The 16968-nt window shown below is 38.9% G+C and overlaps 1 pseudogene; it reads left to right on the top strand.

Annotated features, from left to right (window-relative positions):
- LOC131031305 (protein trichome birefringence-like 43) overlaps positions 1-2222 on the top strand; it is a 31750-nt pseudogene extending 29528 nt beyond the window's left edge.
- Positions 2223-16968: the final 14746 nt, after the last annotated feature.

Genomic DNA, 16968 nt, shown 5'->3' with positions numbered 1-16968 from the left:
GCCTTCTCCAATCTACAAAGTGGAGCCTATTCTCCTCACAAATCATCCACTTCTCATGCATTGTCATGCTGCCTATTTCTTCTCTCATCCTCTTCTAATCCAAATCCTCCTATCCATCACTCAAATCCAATCCTATAAAATCCACTTACCTTGTTGAGCATTTGGAGAGCATTCCACATCCATCAAGAAGGATCCCATCCAATCAAGTTGAAGAGAGGCGCTATTCAACTTCACCAAAGGCTCAATCCGAGGGAGAAGGAAAAGGTTTGCTAGGTATATCTTCATGTTTTTATGTGGTTTTATGCATGTTTCATGTTTTAATATCCTTTAGTGTTTTGTTTGCATACTAACCATCCAAATCCACCTTGCTGGTCTTTCACAATCTTCACCTCTCAAGCCTTCTTTTTCAACGAGTGGATGTTCTTCTTTATACAAGTGATCATTCAAGGGAAAGGGATGTTTAATTGGGCCAGGATTATCAGTAACATCCTAGATGTGCATTTGAGGAGGTTAGTCCCTACTAAATCATTCCACATGAGCTCATATGTTTTATATTCTCTAGCCATATGTTTTGAGTATGCAGTACTACCACACAGAGGAGTTGTTGGGAGAGGGCCTGGAGAGATAAGAAAATGTGATTCTTATGCCCAATTGCATCATCCACCTAAGAATTACTACAATCTAGTCAATGATACTTTCACAATGCATATCTTCAGGACACTACAAGGAGGGATACACCATCGACTGTCTCCAGAAGCACAAGAGCTCGTGAAGAAACATGGTGTGTGGTTCATTCAATTTCCTAAATTCACCTACATCAGAATTCATGGATGTCCTTCACCTCCTTATATGTTGCCAAGGTATCCAACAGATGGGATAGTACTACTTGAGGTGACTAGATAGTTGGTAGCTTGTGCTAAGGCATCAAGACATAAGCATGGGAATGGTATCCCTATACCTATTTCACTTGGAAATTCAATTGAAGTTTGTCCTAATTCTCAAGCAGTTGAAGATGTAGAAAAGGAGCTATCTCTCTACTCATTCACATCTTTCGTTTCGAGAAATAATTTTGATCCTAGTGGTCACATGGAAGAAATAGTCGGGAAGAAGTACAAGCATGTATCACAAGTAGAGGAGTTTTAGATAAATGCTCAAGATGATTTGGAAATAAAGAAGAGGATGCACTCTTGATTTCCCTTGGATCTTATCAGGAGATGCAAAGTTTATAGAGTAGCACAAAAAAGTGGCAGATATCTTCAATCTTCCTATGAGAAAGAAGACAAAGAAGTGAAGATCGATTGGGATGATCAAGAGGTTGCGGACTTGAGAACATTGATGGATCCAGTCTTGAGTTGTACTCGCAGATGGGTAGATGTCCAGCATCAAAGGTTGAAGGAACAAAGCATAGCTATGACATTCAACTTAGAAACAAGAGCGAAAGAAGGAGAGGTGAGTGCAAGTAAAAACACTTCTCATTCTAAGGGGTCGAAGAGAAAGGGGGAACCTAAAGAGAGAGAATCGTCCAAGAAGAAACAAAAGGTGAATCCTGATCATCCCTCTAGTGCTTCTTCTAGACATGAAAAGGAGATAAGTCAAGGAGAGGATCAAAGAGAGAAGGTGTATGAGATAGATGAGTCCATGGAGTCCACAGTACATAATGATAAACAAGACAAAGGAAGGACACCTCATCACTCATCAAGTCAGTCTCTTCCTCTCCAAGTTTGTGATAGCAAGGAGAAAGAAATGATGATGAAGCGACATCTCCTTTTAGAGATGAGCGGCCATTGCCTGAGGAAGTGTAAGTAAGAGAGAGAAAGTCTTCCATTCCAGATTGTCTTAGAAAGAAGCTTACAAAGGAAGTTGTAGTTGAAGAAGAGGAGCAAGTATTTGATTTGGAAAGTCTTCTAGGAAAGCCTCAAGAGGGGATTGAAAAGAAGAAAGCTACAAAGATATCTAAGGTGATCAGAGATGATGCAAGCTCCAAAAAGATACAAATAGCTACACCAGCGGTGGACAAGTATGATGATGAGATCATGGCAGAAGAATACGATTTGGAGACATTTGATCTTGGTCCACTTACCTCCAAGCAAGCCATGGAAGGTGCGACTGATTCAGTGAGGGTAGTCAATGAGAAGTTAAAAGAGGAGATAGAAAAGAATAAAAAGTGGAAAGGGAGATCAATTCTTGGAGGAATTATTTTTGCCAGCTTAATGAGCCATTAAGGTGACAGGGTCCAGTAGTCTCACCCTTGAAGGCACTCCCTCTTGAGTCAATAAATCAGGCAAAAAAGATGAAGAACACAACCCGACTCATGGATACATGGATTAATAGATCTTACATGGTAACCAAGGAATTTGTCGGAAGAATGATGAAAACAGTCCACAGGGCCATCCAAGTCTTTGAGATCATTCATAATCTAGTGGTAATTGTCGATGCATTCACTCACACTAGAGACATTACCATCCCAGTATTCCAAGTGGTAAGGAAGACATAAATACAGGTTTTAGCACAAGAAAAGATAGTTGATGGTGGAACCCCTTAATCTCCTACAATGGTTGAAACTTTGCTCCAAATGAAAGAGGTTCTATTCAAGGACATCAATAGTAGGTGCAGCCAAGTTGAGGACACTATCCATCCTATTCAGGATAAGGTGTTTGATGTATTATGTGCAATCCTTTATATAAGGATAGAGATTGAAACTGATGTGGATATCCAAGAATTGGAGGATAGGATCAAGGTCATCTTTTGTAGAGAGGAAGATGTGATCACAGAAGAGCAGCAAGATCAAATGTATACTACTATGTTCCTGATTGAGAAAACAAAAGAGTTGGAGCACGGATGAGAGATGACTCTTCTTGCGGCCTTTGATGAGGTCCTTCACTTAGAAGAGCGAATGAAGAACCTGCTTGAGATTCCCATTGCAGAGATTGAGGGGATTACGTCCAGATTCATTGAATATGCTAGAAAGGAACAAGGAAAAGGGAACAAAATTCTAGATGAAAAATTGTTATGAAATGATGTGGCGATTCAATCCCTATTGGAGGATGCTTCCTCATTATCCGTGCCAATTTCTATTGGCTATGTTATGATAATGCTTATCTAAATGGGGTTATTTTTGTAACAAAACCTAATTAGGGTTTAGGTGTCAAAATCTCAACCCTTGATCTTCTTTAAATCTGGGCCATTCATTGTATTTCAGAATGCAATATAAGCTCTCACTCAATTCATTTGTAGGGTTAAGAAGAATAAGTTTATTAGCAGTAGAGAAGAAGAGTAGTTATTCATAGAGAATACAAATTTGGTGAAGAGAGAAAGTTGAACAATTGTTGTTATATTTTGCTATGAGATCAATGAAATATTGAAGTTATGGTGTTTTATTGCAATCTTTGTGGCTTCTTACATGGTTGTTTATCTTCTTGAATCACTCTTATTGAAGATAGTATTTAGATGTTAGAGTTAGATTGAGTGATAAATGTTGTGCTTGATCTTTTAGTGAAGCTCATAGTCCAAACCACTAGCCTCTTACTGATTGTAAGTGTTCCTTGTGTCGTCAACTGGAGCTTTTGAAATTGTTTAGGGTTCAATCATTATTTGAATACTGATATGTATCCTATTGATAGTATCTATGTTCATTAATGATTCAAAAATCTTTGAATTCTCTTAGAAGATCGCATCGATTCCATTAAAGTTGTTGTTCTATGGAAATACTGAGATTGGTAGAGTTTCACTAAGATTGCCCTCCATTTAGTCATTCATAGGCTTAGTTTAGCATATCCTTCTCTAATCCCTTATCTTTTGTCCTTTTTGAAACATCGGTTAGTAGTAGGAAAACCCAGTTCCTCATTGGTTAAGTAGTTGCAAGAACCAACTTTCATTGAAAGTACGTAAGGCGCCTTGATGAAACAACAAACACAACGAACACTAGTGCTTATCCACACGTAGAGAACCTACATATGAGAACCTTGGATTTGCCTCGATTGATCCTTAAGCGAAATCTTCAGCATTCGTGGAAGCTTTGTTCAAGAGAGGATAAGGTACCTTTGGGTATTTTATTCTATGTTTGATCATGTATAAAAGACACATCAATAGAATTGGCACTAGAAGGAGGGCCTTCGCCTACTTTACTATACAAAATTTGATCATCAAGAGGAACAATGCTATTCAGAGAAAATCCTCTCTAAAAAAGATTCAACAAAATTTGAAATGAGCATGTATCACTATGGTGTTGCCACATAGAGGATTGGATGAGGTAGTACAGCCCAATTTGGAGATAGGCAACATACAAGAAGACATTGTTTCAGGATTGAATGACCTTGCGTGGAACCTAAGGAGAAGTGATGCTGAGTATACTAGAGTTAGAATTGTGTTGGAACGAGAAGCAGATAGAGCTGAAGAGCGTCAAAGAGTTGATGCCGAAGAACTTCATAACCAAAGGAACCTACAGTAATCCCCCAACAGTAATATCTTCACGCTGGATCGTATTGGTTCTTTCTCACCCGAAAAACACCAAAGGATATTGAGGTCTACACTAGCAATGAAAGAACTGACTGAACTTCAATTCACTTCAAGATCGAAGCGGGCTAAGAGATAAAATACTTCAAGAGAACCTGAATTGAGGTTAGAAGATATGTTTGATTCATCACAAACTCCATTCCTTAAAGAACAACTACAAGCAACAATTCAGACAAGTATCCGAGCAATTACACAGCCAGTAAGTCAAGTCAGTTCATCAAGTACTCAACCAAGTCTCCAACCTTCAGGAAGCGCGATGGCTCACAATCCTCCTCCTCCTCCTACTGCTGCTTATGCACTTAATGATGCTACATGGATGATCGATAATCCATCACCATTAGAATTTGTAGTATATCATGATATGCCTAAGAATTGGTAGAACTTTTGTCCTAAGTTCAACACCAAGAATTGGTAGAACTTTTGTCCTAAGTTCAACACCAATGATTTCAATTGTACAATAGAAGATCATATCAAGATGTTCGAAGACCTTTTACGCAACAAGTGAATTGAATACGAAGGCGTAGCTTGTAGAATTTGTCCATATTCATTAGGAGAAGAGGCATACTTCTAGTTCATTCATCTACCAACAGGGTCAATCAGAACATGGGACACAATGAAAGATACATTTATTGCAAAGTTTGGCATTCCAACCACGCCTGCTGAGTTATATAGACAATTTGTTGAAATTAGAAGGAGAGAACATGAGCCTATCACTTCTTTCAATAATAGGTTCCATAGAGCTTACACGATGTTACAACATCCATATCTCATTGTTGATCCAAGGGAAATTTATTATGGAGCTTTAGATCATCTCATTGCTATGTTTGTAAGGGCCTGTCCCACCCCAAATGATTTAAATGCAGCATATGCAAAAGCTATTGAAGTCAACAAACACATGGGGAAAAACATCACTTGGCCGCTACTTCATATGGGACCTACTACAACACCGAACCAAATTCAAGCAATTAGTCATGCTTTGGCACATCAAACCCCAGTCTTGAATTCAACTCCACAAGTGATGTACCCCAACATGCAGTTGTCGAACCAGATGGTGCTTCACCCCGAAGTTGCACTTTCACAAGCTCCACCAGCACAACCTATGTACCTACAAAATGCAACAACCTCCACAAGAACACAGGAAGAAAAAGAAGAAATGAAAGAGCTGATTGAACAAATCAAGAAGTTATCAACTGAGGTGACCTACTTGAGGAATCAAAATAATCAGCTACAAAGCATACAAAGAAGTAATCAAGGACAACAAGTGAACAATCAAAATTTTCAAGGAAACAACAATCAAGGTTTCAGAAGCAACAATCAAGGTTTCCAAAGGAGAACATGGAATACGGCCCCTAATAATGGAAATGTGGTGACGCCACTAGACAACCCATCAAGCTCACAAAACCAAGAGAATCATCCTACCAGTAAGGTGTTTCTAGTTGAGGTTGTGTTATCCAATTGGTGTAGGCTTCACAACACAAACCAACATTATGAATTATAGTGTCCTGAATTTAAGATTGTCGCTGACATATTTCAGCAGGAAATGTGTAGCAATGATGCACCTGAAAACCCTCCTACAATAGGATATGAAATGGTCCCTACCACTCAATATGATCAAGCCATGCTCGTAAAAAGTTACAACTATTCACCGAAATGTGAGAATGACCAAGCTCAAAACGGAAGGTTTCCACCAGAATCAGCTAATGGACCGATGGTACCTCCTGGTTCTCAATTCCCACTTGCTTCAGCAAATAAACCTATTAAAGACTCAGAATATTATTTCCCTCCCTTGAATAGCAGTGTCTTGGTTGAAGGAATAAAAGAAGTATTTCACCAATCCTTAGGAGGCATAGGTCTGAGGGTATACCAAAGAAATTAGAGAAATCAAGAACCTCTGACAACATCCATTCCTCCTAACAATTTCTCTACTCCTCCAAATCCAAAGGCCATTAATACTCAAAATTATCCGCAAGATGCACAAGAGTATAGACAAAGGAATGTTCCTTCTCCCCCAAGGGATGAAATGAAGAAGATTGCTATGCTTGTGTTGGAAGAACTGAAAAAGGTTAAGATCAGCTTGCCACTCGAAGAGTTGTTAAAGGTATCAGAAGTTAAAGACGTCGTGATCAATAGCTTGAATGACACAAACACAATGAGGCCAAATATCCAGAATACTTCTAAAGAAACAGCCAATAACACTCAAGCCACGGTCAATGTGATTCAAGATGAAGTTGATGACATGCAGCAGTTGGAAAAGGACGAATGTATGGTCCAAACTTTATCCTTTCCAACCAAAAGGGAAGATATGTTAGAGGGAAAGGTGTTACTTAAAAGAGGTGATGTTAAGAAAATACAACCCACTATTAAAGAAAGCCTCACTACAAGCCAGATCATTGCTAAGAAAGGGACTATTACTAAAAAGGATGCAATAAAGAAAGAGAAGCCTCCAAAGAAAGCAAAAAAATCAAAAGGAGAAACTTCAGAAGAAGATAGCAATCCAAAGGTCAATGAAACAAAGAGTCAAGAACACGATGAAGACTCCACAATCCTTTGTCAAAGGAAAGATGAGCCAGTCGCATTCCTACTATCAGTCAGAATCTTTGGGAAACTATTGCACAACTGTTTATATGACTCAGGAGCTTCTAGTAATGTAACGCCCCTAGCCATCTGTCAGAAATTAGGTATAACTCCTGCACCCACCAGAAGAAAGGTTACTCAGTTGGATAAGACACAAGTTCCAGTAATGGGAGAATTGAATAATATTCACATGCAGTTAATAGCAACCCAAGAGTCCAAAACTTCATAGACATATCAGTTGTGGATATACCTGACACATATGGTATGCTCCTGAGTAGAGATTGGTCGCGAAAGTTGAATGGATATGTGTCAATGGATTTTGCACATATGTGGCTACCCTGGAGAAGAGTTCCAAACCATATCAGAATCAACAGTACTCCAAGATTGAGACTCATGATAACCGAGTATGGAGAAGATAATGAAGTCCTATTTCTAGAAACTGGTCTTGGAACATACAAACCTAAAATAGAAGAGGTCTTGATGCTACAGAATCTGCAAGAAGGGGGTAGTAAACAAGAAGTGATGGAATCTACAAAAGTTATTGTGGAGAGAGATCAAGGATCCGACCAAGATGATGAGTGAATGTTTGAAAATTTCAGAAAATTTGTACATAAGAATGTTCAACAAGGGATACAACTTGGCAACTTAGCATGTATTCGAGATCTACTTCTTCCCAATTGGTGCAAGATACATAATGTTGTCCATTTAGAACTATCTTGTGCCATGTGCAAAACTGCATTAGAGCAAGTATACAAGAGGGTCCCAGAAGCATTGACTATTAAAGAAATTGAAGCTCCGAAGGTTGATAATTCATCAGAAGAAGAAACTTCATCAAGCGCATCAAAAGAAAGTGAAGAGGACGAAGAGTCAAAAGACCAAGAGAATCAAATTTGGACACTAAGATTTGATGGATCTAAATCCAAACAAGGATCAGGAGCCAGTTTTGAGCTAATCAGTCCGTCAGGGGAAACCTACCTTGTCGCCCATAGACTACAATTCCCATGCACCAATAATGTTGTTGAATATGAATCTTTAATTCATGGGTTATTGTTAGCCATCAGAAAGAAGGCCAAAATATTACATGTATATGGAGATTCAAAAATAGTAATAAGGCAAATCGGGAAGCAATATGTGTGCCACGACAAAAGGCTAACAAGATACTGAAACCGAGTTTGGGATCTCATCGAAAGTTTCAATGCCTTCAATATCAAGTTGATATACAAACATCAGAATCGGGTGGCTAATTCTCTTGCCCAAGCCGCTAGCTCTTTGGTTCCACTCGCCATGGAAGGACTGAAGAAGTTCACAGTAGAATTGACCCCAGTACCATCAGTTCCTGACAATATCACCAACTTCCAGGTCTTCGAAGATGATAAGCACATATTGGATTTCTTGACCAACACATATGTCTTCTTAGCTCAAATCATTGATGAAGAAGAAGTGGAAGGAGCAGAATTGGATGCGAAAGGAGTCCTAAATTTAAAGACAAATACTATCCCAAAGGGAATGGTGGAATTAGAGAGAATCTTTGATCCTGACAAATTGAGAGAGATTAAAAGCCGCAATATGGAGGGAAATGCATGTGACACTATCAATGTTGGTGATGATGAAGAAATTAAAAATGTGTTTATCAGAAAGACCTGTACTTCGTAAGAAAGAGAAGGTATATTGAAAAATATGAGAGACTTCCTAGATGTCATTGCATGGAGCTATGAAGACCTCAAAACTTATGACACTACAATCATCACTCATACAATCCCTTTAAAACCAGGAAGTAAACCATTTAGGCAAAGGCAAAGACTAGTCAACCCCTTATTGGAACCCTTGATATACCAAGAAGTCAAGAAGTTGCTTTCAGCCAAAATCATCTTTCTAGTAAGACATTCAACATGGGTCACCAACCTGGTCCTTGTTAGGAATAAGAATGGAGAAATCAGATTGTGTGTTACTTCAAAAATCTCAATCAAGCATCAGAGAAGGACAATTATCCGCTGCCACCACTAAATGAGGTTTTACAAATTGTTAACGGATCACAAATGATGTCATTTCTTGATGGATATTCAGGTTATAATCAAGTATTTGTAGAACCAGAAGACAGATTGAAGACCGCTTTCATTACCAAGTGGGGAACATTTCCATATAAAAGGATGCCTTTTGGACTCATCAATGTCGGTGCTACATTCCAGAGAGCTATGGATATCGCTTTTAGGGACTTGGTAGGGAAATGCATCATTATATACATGGATGATATCACCGTTTTCTCTAGAAAAAGGGAAGATCATGTGGATGATTTGAGAGAAGTCTTCCAGAGATGCAGAAGATATGGTGTCTCTCTCAACCCTAAAAAGTGCATATTTGGAGTAACGGGAGGAAAGCTGCTAGGTCATGTCATATTAGAAAAGGGAATTTCCATTGGTCTTGACAGAGTAAAAGCTATATCAACCATTAACGTGCCAGCTAGTAAGAAGGAACTTAAATCATTCTTTGGCAAGTTTAATTTTGTCAAAAAATTTATCACGGGATTTGCTGAGATAGTGAGGCCTTTGAATGAGATGTTAAAGAAAGATGCCAAGATGGAATGGATGGCACCAACAAAAAGGGCATTCAAATAGATAAAGTTAGCAATTGCAGAGGCTCCAGTATTGATCAGTCCTGACTACATGAAGCCCTTCTACTTGTATTCATTTGCCTTTGAATTCACTTATGCAACTATCCTTACGCAAAGGAGTGAAGAAAGGGACGAGAACCTGATTGCATTCATGAGCACTCCTCTTAAGGATGCAGAGCTCAGGTATCCTAACATTGAAAAAAAAACCTACGCATTGGTTAAAGCCATCAAAAAATTCACATTATCTATTGAGGGCCAAAGTATATGCAATTGCACTTGATGCAGTCGTAAAGACCCTTTTCATGCAAAATGAACTAGGAGAGAGAAGAGGTAAGTGGGTCGCCATCATCCAAGAATCTGATATGGAAATCCAACCCATGAAACTTGTTCGAGGACAAGCCCTAGCACAGACACTGGCAGTCAACGAGCCCGAGTTAGTTCAACAGGTATATGAATTGGAGGATGTTACCCCAGATGAATGGTACAAGGAGATTGTGACTTACCTGCTCAATCAGAAGTGCCCCACTCACATGACACCTACCCAGAAGAGAGCATTAAGGTTAAAGTGTTAGCATTTTATGCTTCAAGGCTCAGTCTTATACTGAAGAAATCACGAAGGGGTATATCTAAGGTGTGTTAGCAAGGAAGAAGCAAAATAGATAATAGAACATTTTCACACAAAGTTTGGAACAGGACATGGTGCTAGCCTGGCCACAACACATCAAATTCTAAGAGTCGGATATTATTGGCCAACACTATTCAAGGATACATGTGACCATGTCAAGACCTGTCACACATGCCAAGTCGCTGCTTTTAGAGAAAGGAATCCTGCCATGTCACTCAACCAGTGATCGAAGCTAGACCATTCGCAAAATGGGGAATGGAATTTATTGGTGTAATTAACCCCTCATCCTCGGCGCAACACAGGTATATCATCACTGCGACTGACTATTGTACTAGGTGGTCGGAAGCTCAAGCTCTCAAGGTATGCACTACTGAAGCCATGATCAATTTTCTTGAAGAAAACATCATTACAAGGTTTGGTTGTCCATATGCTTTGGTGTGTGATAATGGTTCTGCCTTTACATCATTAAAATTTTCAAATTGGGCTTTTGAATACGATATAACCCTTAAATTTTCGTCAAATTATTATCCTCAGGGTAATGGGTTAGTGGAATCCACAAATAAGAATATGTTTATCGTAATCAAGAAATTGTTGGAAAGAAGCCCGAGAGACTGGCATACTCAACTAAGATTTTCTCTTTGGGCAGATCGGATCAGAACCAAAGCCTCATTAGGGATTTCACCCTACTTTCTAGTTTATGGTCAGGACACTGTATTCCCGATGCAACTAAGGATCCCAACGTTAAGGTTTATCCAAGAATACATGGAAGACACAGATGTTGTGCAAGCTCGATTAACACAACTCCTGAACTTAGAAGAAAAAATAGATCAAGCCTTAGAGAACTTTGTGAAGCATCAAGGAGTTGTCAAGAGATGGTTTGATAGACAAGCAAGAATCAAAGCATTCAGAATCTCAGATCTTGTTCTATACTGGGATAAATCCCATAAAAAGAGGGGTGAGGACGACAAATTCGATAAATTATGGAAGGGCCCTTATCAGATATCTAAGATATTGGGGGAGAACGCATTCAAGCTGAAGACCTTAACTGGGGAAGATGTCCCATTGCATGTCAATGGGTGGTACCTTAAACAGTATTTCCAACCCTGAAGATCTAAGAGGTCTGCCTCTGTATATAGTTAGCCTAGGTTTTTTGAGTTTAGTTTGCCCTGGTTAGGTTTTTTGAGTTTAGTTTGCCCTGGTTTTGGTGTGTGGTGTGTTTTGGGTTTCCTTTCTTCTTTGTCCAGGTCTTAGTTTAGATGGCTTTTGCTTTGTGTGTCTTAGTTTAGTTGGTTTGCTTGTTTTTGGGAGGTTTCCATTGAGAAAGGGTGATTGTGTCATTAAACACACTGGCATTCTACTGAATTGTTCATTTCATTTGCTTAATCATGAAGTCCTCTAGGACATAAATAAATTCTTCTTAATGAAATCTTGAGTTAAACTGTATTTATAGTGGAGTAAGATTAGCTTATTGTAATGAGATACTAGTATCCTTCGATTATTATATTTTTTCACACTAATAATCTCTGAGTCATTATGGTTTTCAGGCAAAGTTGTGATTAGTGAAAAATCTAAAAACTGGCTTTAGCGCCACCGCAATCCTCAAGCCCTAGTAAGCTTCATCGCTTACAAGCCAAAGGAATTGACAGAATATGAAAAGCAAAGAAAGCAATATCAAGAAGAAAAAATGAGAAAAAAGAAGAAAAAGAAAATTTGAAGAAAGAAAACGAATGGCTAATGGGAACATGCGAGTAACTCCATCGGGGCTATGGACGCCTAACTGGAAATGGAGCAATGTTCATGAGATTGCGGCGATAACCTCGTCAGGACTATGGACGTTTGACTGGCAGCAAGGCTCTATCCAGGATGCTTATGAAGTTCAGATAAACTACGTAGCTAATCACAAAGGGACCCTGGAGGTCATGATTGTCTTGTTGAGGGGAATTAATACATTGCACACACATGGATAATCATGGACTTAGTACTTTATCTCAATATGAAAATCTCTTCTTGAAAATGCTTTCTAACTTCTTGATTTATTAAGGCAGATTCTCTGAATGTTCCGGAAGATGGATTGATTCTTAAATGTTCACGAACATTTTTAGTGGTGTTGCCAGATGTTGTGACCATTTCACACATCACCTCATCAAAATGGGGACCCCCTTTCTCTTTTTATCCTATGGTGGGATTAAGGCTATATTAATGGCTTAAAGTGATTTGGGACCTAGAAGAGTGCCCTTGGACCTTGAGTGAGTTAGGAAGTTGACCAAGAGTGCAAATTTCATTCCTGGCCCTTTCAAAGGGTCCAGAGTGAAATTTATCCAAGCTCCTGACCCTTCCAAAAGGTCTAGAGCGAAATTCCCTAAAGGACCTAATTCTTCACCAAAGTCGTTGAATGGTTGTCATTTCGGGTAAAAGTAAGGGCAAATTTGCAAGATTATGGAGGGAAAGGGATCAAAGATCAAGTTTAAGACAAAGCCAAGTGAAAAAGGATGTGAATTGAGACAAAAGGAGCAAATTCGCTCCTAATCCTTCCAAAGGGTCCAGAGCGAATTTCTTCGTAAAGCATTATACCTTGCTCAAACCTATGAACTAATCCATTCCCAAACATTTTTGAAAGCAAAACACTTGTTTTTTTATGAGGAAAGGTTGGAAATGAAACCATTGATGGAGAATTTGAACCTAAAACATCAATTTCGCTCCTGACCCTTCCAAAGGGTCCAAAGCGAAATCCTTGGAAAGACTTAATTCCTCACCAAATGCATTGAGTAGACATCACTTTAAGAGCAAGTTGGCTTGAGTATGATAAGATAAGGGTGGAAAGGACAAATCCTAGGCAAATTAAGTGTGGATAGAGTCTAGAAATGCAAATTTTGCTCCTGACCCTTCCAAAGGGTCCAGAGTGAAATTCCTAGAAAGACTCTATTTTGCCTAATGCACTAAAAGAGCCTTGTTTTAAGCTAAATTGATGGCAAATTGACTTGATCATGATAGAAGAGGGTTTGATAAGTCAAGTTCAAGGCATAATGATGATGAATGGAAGATGAATGGTTTCAAAACGCAAATTTCACTCCTGACCCTTCCAAAGGGTCCAGAGCGAAATTTCCTAAACCTCTATTTTGCTCCTTGTTTGAGACCGAGATCTTAGTTCCTATGGCGTAGTTGAAGAAAGATTGATTGATGTATACTTACCTTAAGAAGTGAATTGAAGTGAAGGCAATGATGGATTTGAGGTTAAAAGACAAAAATCACTCCTGACCCTTCCAAAGGGTCCAGGGCAAAATCCTTAGGATAGCCTAATTTCTTGCCAAAAACGTTGAAATGGACATCACTTTGAGGGTAGATGGGCTTGATAGTATGGAGGGAGGACCCAAAAGCCAGACCTAGGAGCAAAGTTCAAGGAAATGATGAAAGGTTGAGTGCAAATAACTATTTCGCTCCTGACTCTTCCAAAGGGTCCACAACGAATTTCTTCAAAACACTTTATTCCTCATTCAAACCACTAATCAAACTTTATTTCGAGCAATTAAGGAAGCAAATTCACCTAAATTAACCACTTGCTAAATTCAAATTTTCAAATATTCACCCTTTGGCGCCAAAGCATTTTTTTCAAATGTTAATGAAAAGTCGACCAACTTAGAAAGGGTATTATAATTTTTTTATATATATAGCAAGGTCGGCCTTTTTAGAAGAATGATGAAGGAGCTTATAAAGGAGAGTGGATCCTAAAAGCATTAATCATTCAATCAAGTGATTTCTTCCTTAGAACGAATTTGAGGAGCAGGTTTGAAGACGTGAATTCTAGTAAAAAGAAGACGAATTTCATGTTTGAGAAGGCAAAAGACATATCATATAAAGGTAGCCCAAGGGAGATTCAACATTTTTTATCTCAGGCTTGACCCTCTCAAGGACAAACTAGAAGATCAGCAATCCTCCAAAGGTGAATTTGATTTACTTAAGGTGCAGACCTAAAGCTTTTAAGCAGAACGAACTCCTTTGAACAACATTTAGGAAGGAGGTAAATTCAATAGCAAGACATTATTTACCCCTCTTTTCAAGTTCATTCCTTTCAAAGCTCAAAGATCAAGTTTGAGGTATGTTCAATGTCTAAATTTAAATGAAGATCTGATTTTGTTCAATAAAGATTATTTTTGTAAAGATATGTCTTCTTATTTAGATTGCTTCATTTGTAATTTCAATTTGTAAATTTTAATGATTATTCATTTAAGTTCAAATTGAAGTTCAATTGTTCTTTTTAAGGTCTTGAATCACCTATCTTTGTGACTATACCTAAAACCTAACTTAAACCCTTTCATAGGTGACAAATGGCAGCCCCCGAGGCAAGTGGATCCTCTACCCAACAAGCCCTCATTAAGGAAGATCAAAGGAGTGATGACTTGGAGACGAGGATCACATCCAAGTGGAGCAGTATTGGAGACACAACTTAGGAAACTTCAATGTGAAGAAGTTTCGAGAAGCACCCTACATCGACAAGCCATCACCCATAGCCAAGAGGATAATCAAGAGTGGAAACATCAAGGCTGCAGGTTTCCCTCCCATAGTCAGATGTATGAGCTAATGATTGAATGTCCCAGACACTATGAATCACTTTCAAGGACAAATGTGGCCAAGGAGCTATCTCTCTACTCATTCACATCTTTCGTTTTGAGAGATAATTTTGATCCTAGTGGTCACATGGAAGAAACAGTCGGGAAGAAGTACAAATATGTGTCCCAAGTAGAGGATTTTGGATAAATGCTCAAGATGATTTGGAAATAAAGAAGAGGATGCATTCTTGATTGCCTTGGATCTTATCAGGAGATGCAAAGTTTATAAAGTAGCACAAAACAGTGACATATATCTTCAATCTTCCTATGAGAAAGAAGACAAATAAGTGAAGATCGATTGGGATGAGCAAGAGGTCGCGGGCTTGAGAGCATTGATGGATCCAGTCTTGAGTACTCGCAGATGGGTAGATGTCCAACATCAAAGGTTGAAGGAACAAAACATGGCTATGACATTCAACTTAGAAACAAGAGCGGAAGAAGGTGAGGCGAGTGCAAGTGAGAACACTTCTCATTTTAAGGGGTCAAAGAGAAAGGAGGGACCTGAAAAGAGAGAATCATCCAAGAAGAAACAAAAGGTGAATCTTGATCATCCCTCTAGTGCTTCTTCTAGACATGAAAAAGAGATAAGCCAAGGAGAGGATCAAAGAGAGAAGGTGTATGAGATAGATGAGTCCATGGAGTCCACAGTACAGAATGATAAACAAGACAAAGGAAGGACACCTCAACACTCATCAAGTCAGTCTCTTCCTCTCCAATTTTGTGATAATGATCAGCAAGGAGAAAGAAATGATGATGAAGCAACATCTCCTTTTAGAGGCGAGTGACCATTGCCTGAGGAAGTGCAAGTAAGAGAGAGAAAGTCTTCTATTCTAGATTGTCTTAGAGAGAGACTTACAAGGGAAGTTGTAGTTGAAGAAGAGGAGCAAGTATTTGATTTGGAAAGTCTTCTAGGCAAGTCTCAAGCAGGGATTGAAAAGAAGAAAGCTACAAAGATATCCAAGGTGATCAGAGATGATACAAGCTCCAGAAAGATACAGATAGCTACACCAGCGGTGGACAAGTATGATGATGAGATCATGGCAGAATAATACGATTTGGAGACATTTGATCTTGGTCCACTTACCTCCAAGCAAGCCATGGAAGATGCGACTGATTCAATGAGGGCAATCAATGAGAAGCTAAAATCGGAGATAGAAAAGAATAAAAAGTTGGAAAGGGAGATCAATTCTTGGAGGAATTATTTTAGCCAGCTTAATGAGCCATTAAGGCAATAGGATCCAGTAGTCTCACCCTTGCAGGCACTCCCTCTTGAGTCAATAAATTAGGCAGAAATGATGAAGAACTGAACCCCAACTCATGGATACATGGATTGATAGATCTTATATGGTAGCCAAGGAATTTGTCGGAAGAATGATGAAAACAGTCCACAGGGCCATCCAAGTCCTTGAGATTATTCATAATCTAGTGGTAACTATCGATGCATTCACTCACACTAGAGACATTACCATCCCAATATTGCAAGTGGTAAGGAAGACATCAAGACAAGTTTTAGCACAAGAAAAGATAGTTGATGGTGGAACCCCTAATCTCCTACAATGGTCAACTTTGCTCCAAATGAAAGAGGTTCTATTTAAGGACATCAATAGTAGGTGCAGCCGAGTTGAGGACACTATCCATCCTATTCAGGATAAGGTGTTTGATGTATTATGGGCAATCCTTGATAGAAGGATAGAGATTGAAACCGATGTGGATGTCCAAGAATTGGAGGATAGGATCAAGGTCATCTTTTGTAGAGAAGAAGACATGATCACAAAAGGGCAACGAGATCAGATGTATACTACTATGTTTCTGATTGAGAAAACAAAAGAGTTGGAGCACGGATGAGAGATGACTCTTCTTGTGGCCTTTGATGAGGTCCTTAACTTATAAGAGCGAATGAAAAACCTGCCTGAAATTCCCATTACAAAGATTGAGAGGATTACGTCCAAATTCATTGAATATGCCATAAAGGAACAAGGAAAAGGGAACAAAATTATAGATGAAAAGTTATGAAATGATGTGGTGATTCAATCCCTATTGGAGGA

The sequence above is a fragment of the Cryptomeria japonica genome, chromosome 5 (assembly GCF_030272615.1).
Source record: "Cryptomeria japonica chromosome 5, Sugi_1.0, whole genome shotgun sequence".
Lineage (NCBI taxonomy): Eukaryota > Viridiplantae > Streptophyta > Pinopsida > Cupressales > Cupressaceae > Cryptomeria > Cryptomeria japonica.
This window is presented reverse-complemented; position numbering and strand designations above follow the sequence as displayed.